This window comes from Arvicanthis niloticus, chromosome 23 (genome assembly GCF_011762505.2).
Source record: "Arvicanthis niloticus isolate mArvNil1 chromosome 23, mArvNil1.pat.X, whole genome shotgun sequence".
In the NCBI taxonomy this organism is placed as follows: Eukaryota; Metazoa; Chordata; class Mammalia; order Rodentia; family Muridae; genus Arvicanthis; species Arvicanthis niloticus.
In genome coordinates this window covers 21,876,971-21,885,000 of record NC_133430.1, presented here as the reverse complement: position 1 = coordinate 21,885,000, position 8,030 = coordinate 21,876,971, and the positions used below count along the sequence as shown (strand labels likewise).

Genomic DNA, 8,030 nt, shown 5'->3' with positions numbered 1-8,030 from the left:
CATAAAATTAAAGTAGTAAATGGTCTTTTACTTCCTATTAGATGTGTACCAAATAGGAAAATACTTTATATTTTTTAATTTACCTGAAATGATTGCCTGAATAATAATGGATTAGAATGGGGAGGCAACTGTATAATTGCTTCTGTGGCAAATGTGAAGCAGGGTTAAATGATAACAGTGACTTGAAAATGGCAAGAAATAAGCAAAGTTGATAATGGCAGGTGGTATCAGGAGAAGCAGTCTGATGGTGGTCTTTTTTCACAGCAGTCACTCTATGATTTTAGTTATGACGACCAGAACGGTTGGCATTCTCATTGTTGAAACAGAAATATAATGAGGCATGCATGGTAGTACATCCTGAATCCTAGTACTTGGGAGTCAGAGGCAGGTAGATCTCTCAGGTTAAGGGCAGCCTTGTCTACAGAGTAAGTTCCAGGACAGCCAGACTATACAGACAAACCCTATCTCAACAACAACAACAAAAACAAGAAAAACAACAACAACACCCATGCAACACTAACAAAACAGAAATATAGGAGAAAAGATTGGTAAATTTTTTTTGTTATTTTTAGAATAGTCTGACTTTTAAGTTATTTAGAACTTTCATGTTAAATTCTCCATTTGGAAGTTGTGAAAATATTGAGAATATTGAGACAAGGAAAGATGTCTCCAGATAAGGATGACATTTACTAGGAAGCATAGGAAGGAGCACGGGTAATTAAATGTGTGGAACAAAAGTAGAAATTTCAGAGTAAAATTATGGACTGCAGGGTCAGTGAATACTGAAACATCTTAAGGCATAAGAATAAACATCAAGTATCTGGTTTAGTAAAAGAAATCCAGAAACATGAGTTAGGAGAGTATATTTAATAGAAGTGGAAAGAGAAGAAAGTGACCAACAGTTGAACATGCCATAAGCTGGAGTGGAATGGGAGCTGCTGACTATGAGGTTCAGAATCAAACGTGATAGCCAAAGCAACAGTGTGGTCCTGAATGATGGGTCTTTCTTTCTTTCTTTCTTTCTTTCTTTCTTTCTTTCTTTCTTTCTTTCTTTCTTTTTTCTTTCTCTTTCTTTTCAATAGGACTCATACCTTAAATAGGGATATTATCTAGTAGAAAACAACAGAAGCAAACAATCTTCCTTAAGAGGTACTGGTGGTACATGCCTTTATTCTCAGTACAGGCAAAGCAATGTTCGTAATGACCTGACTTATCATTGGCAGTCATAATGTTTCCAGGAATGAAAGAGATAAGAAATTTATTACAGAATTTTGATAGATATAAGTATTAAAGCTCAAACAAACTAAAGAAAGGCTACATTGGACTGTAGCAATTGGGAATCTTGGCCCATACTTTACAAGGGTAAATGTATACTGGGGGAAAGAAAACAATCAGATTGGTGGGGCAGGCTGTATTAGATATTTATTCTGAATTAACCCTGACTTTTGGATATCCTAAGAAATATTATGAACCACCAGTTGATGCACGGGTTTGTGCCCTCCCCTCAGCCTTGAGCAGGCCTGAAAGACCTTGTTTACTACAATAGACCAAATAATAGGACCTAGGTGGAGTTACACACCTTGGCTGCATGTACAGCCTGCTACAGGAAATTAGAGGAATAAACTGCCCACTGAGCTTGCCTTGAGACACCTCAGGCTGTGACTAAAGATGGGTTCCCCTACCCATCTCCAGCAGTGACCAAGGATGGGTTCCCCTACCCACTCCAGCTAAAACAAGAAGGCGTTTTGTGGGACTTCCCCTTTAAATTAAGAGCTGAACATTAAACTTTGAGCCTTGATCAGAGAACTTTGTCTTGGCTTTATCTTTTCTTGCCCTCTGTTCCTTTCTTCATCTCCAGCCTCCCTTTCAGGAGAACCCAGTTGGTAAGTGGCCTCAGGCAGCTACATGGGTTTATGGAAGCTAGTTAATTAATGGAGAGTTGTATGAAGTCTGACTCACAGTAGGTTCACAAGGTCCATGAACTCATGTTGTGGTTATTTCTCCAGTCCCAGAGCATATAATTAGGACAGATACACTTAAAATACATCATTTGTTCCCTGACCTGTGATGTGAGGGTTACTGTGGTTGGAAAGGCCAAATGGAAGCCACTGGAGTTGCCTTTACCAGAGAAAATAGTGAACCCTAAGAAATATTGCAACTCAGGAAAAGTTGCAAAAATTAGGGCCACCATCAAGGCAGAGACATATACCTACCTATTTTTTCTAGGCCAGCCTATTCTATATAGTAAGTTCTAGGACAGACAAGGTGATATAAGGAGACCCTGTCTCAAATACAAAATAAAACAAATAATATATTTGAGTGTGTGATAAAGATTAATTTTACTTAAGATAAGTTGTAGGGGATGTAGAGTGACCAAATGGTCTTTGAGCAGTGTATGGAGGTAGGCAAGCATTTATGAGAAAATAGGAAACTTAACTCTTTCAATTAAGTTATAGAATTGACTCATCTATTACGATATGGTATCAGGAATAGTTATTTGTAAAAATGTATACACATTAAAAATACTGTGTGTGTCAAAGAAGTACCTGACCAAGAACATAAGTTAGAATGTCTGAGCAGTGTTCAGTTACCTGTATTAAAATATAATAATGTTAGTGTTGATTATTAAATATAGAAATATAGAGAAAATAGGATTGTGTAAAGAAAGTTCAAGATTGTTGGAGTAGAATACTATTGAAAACTAAGTAGGCATGAAAGTATGACTATAAAAATATGGAAGAAATGATCTATGAGATAATCAGTGATTATGAACCAGAGTAGACAGCAGCAGAACTGACAGATGATCTTGGATGTAATTACAAACAAAATTGAATTAGTCTATCTTACACATGTGGTCCATGGTATTATATTAATTTGTGTGTAAAACCACAGACATAGAGTAATTAAGCCACTCTTATAATAGAAGAGTAAAGTATGAAGGCTCACTCATATTAAGTACTGCAACATAGCTATTGTTATGAAAGTAATATAGTCATGGTACTGGGCAAGCTCATAAACCAATAAACTGAAGAAAATGATCTAAACTAGAACTATACAGGAAAAGCTAACCACTGATTAAAAAAAATTCAGACTGATTCAATAGAGGGTAAGTAATCTTTTCACCAAACTACAAGGAGTAATAAAGTGGGCATGTACAAATAATAAAACAAAAACATAATTAACCTGACATCACTTAACAAATCCTGTATCAGGTGGAAGTTCATATAGAACAAGAAGAACAGAGTGTTCTTGTTTTAAGAAGAGCTGGAAGACTGAGTATCATTTTATTTGTTGTTTTTTATTGCCTAATTCCTCCTAGTGACCACTGATCTTTCTTCTTTTATTGTAATTCCTGTGTGAGATTATATGATCTCTCCTGGAAAGGACTTCTCAAAACTGTGCAACATCAGCATCTTTGAGAAAATCCACCAGACAGGCAAACCCTTAGCCAAACTAAACTAAAAGGCATAGAGAGAATATCAAAATTAACAAAGTTAGGAATGGAAAGGGGGAATAACAGATACCAAGGGAATCAAAAGAATCATTAGGTCCTTTATTTTTTTTCCTTTTATTGGATTTTTTAAATATACATTTCAAATGTTATCACCTTTCCAGGTCGCCCCTCCAGAACCTCCCTATCTCATCCTCTCTCCACAGTCTCTGTGAGGGTGCTTCCCCACTCTCCCACATACATCCATCTTTCCACCCTGGAATTCCCCTACATTGGAACATCAAATCACCACAGGACCAAGAGCTGCTCTTCCTACTGATGTCCAACAAGGCCATCCTCTGCCAGATATATGGACAGAGCCACGTGTCTCTCTATGCGTACTCTTTAGCTGATGGACCAGTTTCCAGGAGCTGCGAGAGGTCTGGCCAGTTGACACTATTGCTCCCCACATGGGGCTGCAAACCCCCTCATCTCCTTCAGTCTCTTCTCCAACTCCTCCATCAGAGACTCCACGCTGTTTGGCAGCACATATACAAAAATTGGAATGATACAGAGAAGATTAGAATGGCTACTGCTCAAAGATGATAGGCAAATTCATGACTCTTTTTATTTGAAAAGAAAAGCAGTTATTAAAGATCCCTCAACAGGAAAAAAAAATCCCAGGGCCAGATGGTTTTAGAGTAGAATAGTTCTAGACTTTCAAAGAAGATTTAATGCCAATACTCCTCAAATTATTCTACAAAATAGAAACATAAGGAACATTGTCAAACTCATTTTATGGGCTATAAGCACCCTGATACCTAAAGCATACAAAAACTCAAAAAGAAAGAGAATTTCAGAACAATTTCCATTATACATCAATGAAAAAGTACTCCAAACTGAATCAAAGAACACTTCAAAAACATTGTCTACCACAATCAAGTTAGGTTTCATCCCAGAGGTGTAGGGGTGGTTCACTGTATGAAATCCATCAATGTACTCTACCATATAAACAAACTGGGAAAAAAAAAAAACAACAACATATGACCATCTCATTACATGCCAAAAAACCTTTGACAAAACTCAACACTCCTTCATGGTAAAAGTTCTGGAGAGATTAGAGATACAAGGTACATGTCTATGCGCAGTAAGGCAATATAGAAAAAACAAATAGTAAATATAGAACGAAATCAAGAGAAAATTTAAGCAATTATGTAGGGAAAAAACTGAAGGGCCTGGTAGGAGTGAGTTCTCTGTTGTGTTGTGGTGCCCCCGGGTGGGGAGTGAATTCAGCCTGATTCTGCAGGGGGTGCAGGGCTCTCCAGTGGAGACCCCTGGGCACAAAGAAGGCCAGGGGCCAATTGGTCTCAATTCTGGGGCTCTGGGAGCTCTAGGGCTCTGGGAGCCTGCAGCAGAACAGAGAAGAGGTGCATGACCGGTGGAAGGGAAAGAGAGGGCTCTGGCACAGCACGCTGTGGGAAGTGCTTACTTGTTCTACTTGCTTGGCTTGAACACTCTTGACTCTTCCCGAGGCTGGAAAGCAGAGAAGTTCTCCATGACAGCAGCACAAAGGCAGGGCCCAATAACATGAGAAAGTCCTGGATCCCAAGATCTTTATTGACATGGCAGATGATAGTTGAATCTGAATATGCACCCCTCACATAAGCCAGGGGGAAGGACCTGACATAAATAGGGAGGGAGAGGGGGAGGAGGGTTGCTTAATTAGCTATGCCCTCTTGCCTTTAGCTAACTCATTAATATGGAAATCTCTTAAGGCTGAAGCCTGTAGTCCCACCCTCTACCTGTGTAGGGTGATGTAAACCTCTCTGGGAGAGACTTCAATGTCCTATGTGACTGAATGGTACAGAGCCTGGATTCTGTGAGTGCTATGGGATAGATGCTTGTCCCTTTCAGGGTCTCTGGGCTACTTCCAGACAGCGCTTCTACCAAAACCCAAGACCCCTTTTATAGCCCCACACAATTATACTGAAATTAAGGACAAGACAAAGCTCTCCATTTAATACAATATAGGACTTGAAGTTTCAGCTAGGGTAATAGGACAACAAAAGGAGATCAAGGAGCTACAAATTGGAAAGGAAGAAGTAAAAGTATTATGATTTGTAAATGATATGATAGTATATATAGTGATGCCAATTACTCTACCAGGAGATTTGGACAACTAATAAACACCTTCAGCAAATTAACTGAAGGTAAAATTAACTCAAAGACATCAGAAACCCCCATACATAAAAGATAAATGGGCTAAAAAAATTAGAGAAAGAGCAACTTTTACAACAGCCACTAATAATATAAAATACCTTTGTGTAACTCTAACCAACCAAGTGAAAGACCTGTTTCACAAGAACTTCAGTCTCTGGGGAAAGAAATTGAAGATGAACTCAGAAGATGGAAAGATTTACTATGTCCACGTATTGGTAGAATTGACAGTATAAAAATGACCTTCTTGACAAAAGCTATCTACAAATTCAATGCAATTCTCATCAAATTTCACACATGATTCTTTTCAGACCTTGAATGAAAATACTTAACTTCATATGGATAAACAAAAATTTAGGATATCTAAAGGGAATCCTGTATAATAATAGAACTTCTGGAGGTATCACAATCCTGGATTTCTAACTGAATGTAGAGCAATAATAATAAAAATCACAAGACTTTGGCATAAAAACAGACTGATCAATAGAATAAAACCTAAGATGCAGAAGTAAAGCCACAAATCTCTAGGAACTTGATTGTTTTACAGAGAAGTCAAAACTATGCAATAGAAAAGAAAAAGCACCTTCAACAAATAGTGCTGGTCTAACTGGATGTCTACATGTAGAAGAATGCAAATAGATTCATATCTATAACCCTACACAAAACTGAAGTCCAAGTGGATTAAAAACCTAAGCATAAATCCAGATACACTAAAGCTGATAGAAGAGAAAATGGGGAATATCAGTGAACACATTGGTAGTGGAAATAAAATTGTTTATTTCCTAAACAGAATACCAATAGTTCAGTCACCAAGATCAACAATTAATAATTGGGACTTCAATAAACTGGAAAACCTTTGTAAGACATAGGACAACATCAAAAGAACAAAGTGGTAGCCTACAGGATGTGAAAAGATTTTTACCAACTCTACATTGGCTGAGATTATATATATATATATATATATGTAAATATCAATAAACCAGACATCCAAAAGAAATCCTGAATTTATTGATATATATATATATATATATATATATATATATATATATATATATATCAATAAACCAGACATCCAAAAGTCAATAGCCCAATTGAAAATGGAGTACAAGTCTAAAGAAAAAAATTAGCTATTTTGGAAATCAATTTCATGATTTCTCAGAAAATTAAAGCTAGATCAACTCAAACCCCAGATATAACACTCCTGTGTATCTACTCAAAAGATACTTTACCATAGCACAAGGACACTTGCTTAACTGTATTCATAGTGGCTTTATTCATACTGCCAGAAACTGGAAATGATCTAGTTGTCCCTTACCTAAAGAATGGTTAAAGAAAATATGGTACATTTATATAAGGTATTCAGTTATTAAAAACAATGACATGGAAATTTACAGACAAATAAATGTAACTAAAAAAGATCATCGTGAATAACCCAGAAAGAAAAACATGGTAGAATTATAATTTGTGGGGTGAGCATCCCTGGAAAGAGCTAACACCCTAAGAGAATGGAAACCCTTAGGAATCTATGAAGGTGGCCCTAGCTAAGACTCCCTGGAATGGGAGACATGGAACCTGAAATGGCCATCTTCTATATCTAGACAAACTGTCTAATGGATGGATTGGAATTTTAACCTGGCCAGAAAACATTTGTGGCACAATTGTCCTGCCTACATGATGTACAGGAGTAAAGATGAAGTAGAAATCGTGAAAATGACTAATGTCTGGCCCAGCTTGAGAGCCATGCCATGAGAGAGAGCCCATCCGCGATACTATTAATGATTGATCATATTGCAGATAGAAGCCTAGCATAACTGATATCTGAGAGGCTTCACCAAGCAACTGATGGAAACAGACGTAGAGTCTCAGCTAAATATTAGGTGGTCTTTGGGAATCCTCTGTAAGAAATGGAGGATGGAATAAAGAAGCCAGAGAGGTCAAGGACACAACAAGAAATCCTTCAGCATCAAATAATCTGGTCTCTTAGGGGCCTCTGGAGGACTCAACCACCAACAAGAGGACTTGTATAGGATCAAGCTTGGCCGTCTGCACTTGGCAACAGTTGTGCAGCCTAGTCTTCATTTGAGACTCCTAACAACAGGTGCGAGTGCTGTCTCTGACTTTGTTGCCTGCATTTGAAGGTTTTTTTTTTCTCTAACTGGGCTGTCTTGCCTAGCCTCAATATGAGAACATACACCTAGTCTTACTACAACTTGCATGCCAGGGCTGGTCAATGTTTCTGGAGGGCCTCACCTTCTCTGAGGAGAAAGAGAAGAGGGAAGACATAGGGAGGGGAAGTGAGAGGGAGAGGTTGAAAGGAGAAGCTGCAAGGAGAATGGAAAGTAAATAAATTAATAGAAAAAGAGCTGGAAATCTGAATATCATT

At 37.8% G+C, this 8,030-nt stretch overlaps 1 pseudogene; it reads left to right on the top strand.

Moving 5' to 3' along the window:
• The first annotated feature begins 3,962 nt into the window (after positions 1-3,962).
• Positions 3,963-4,063, top strand: LOC143437193 (U6 spliceosomal RNA; annotated as a pseudogene).
• The last annotated feature ends 3,967 nt before the right edge of the window (positions 4,064-8,030 follow it).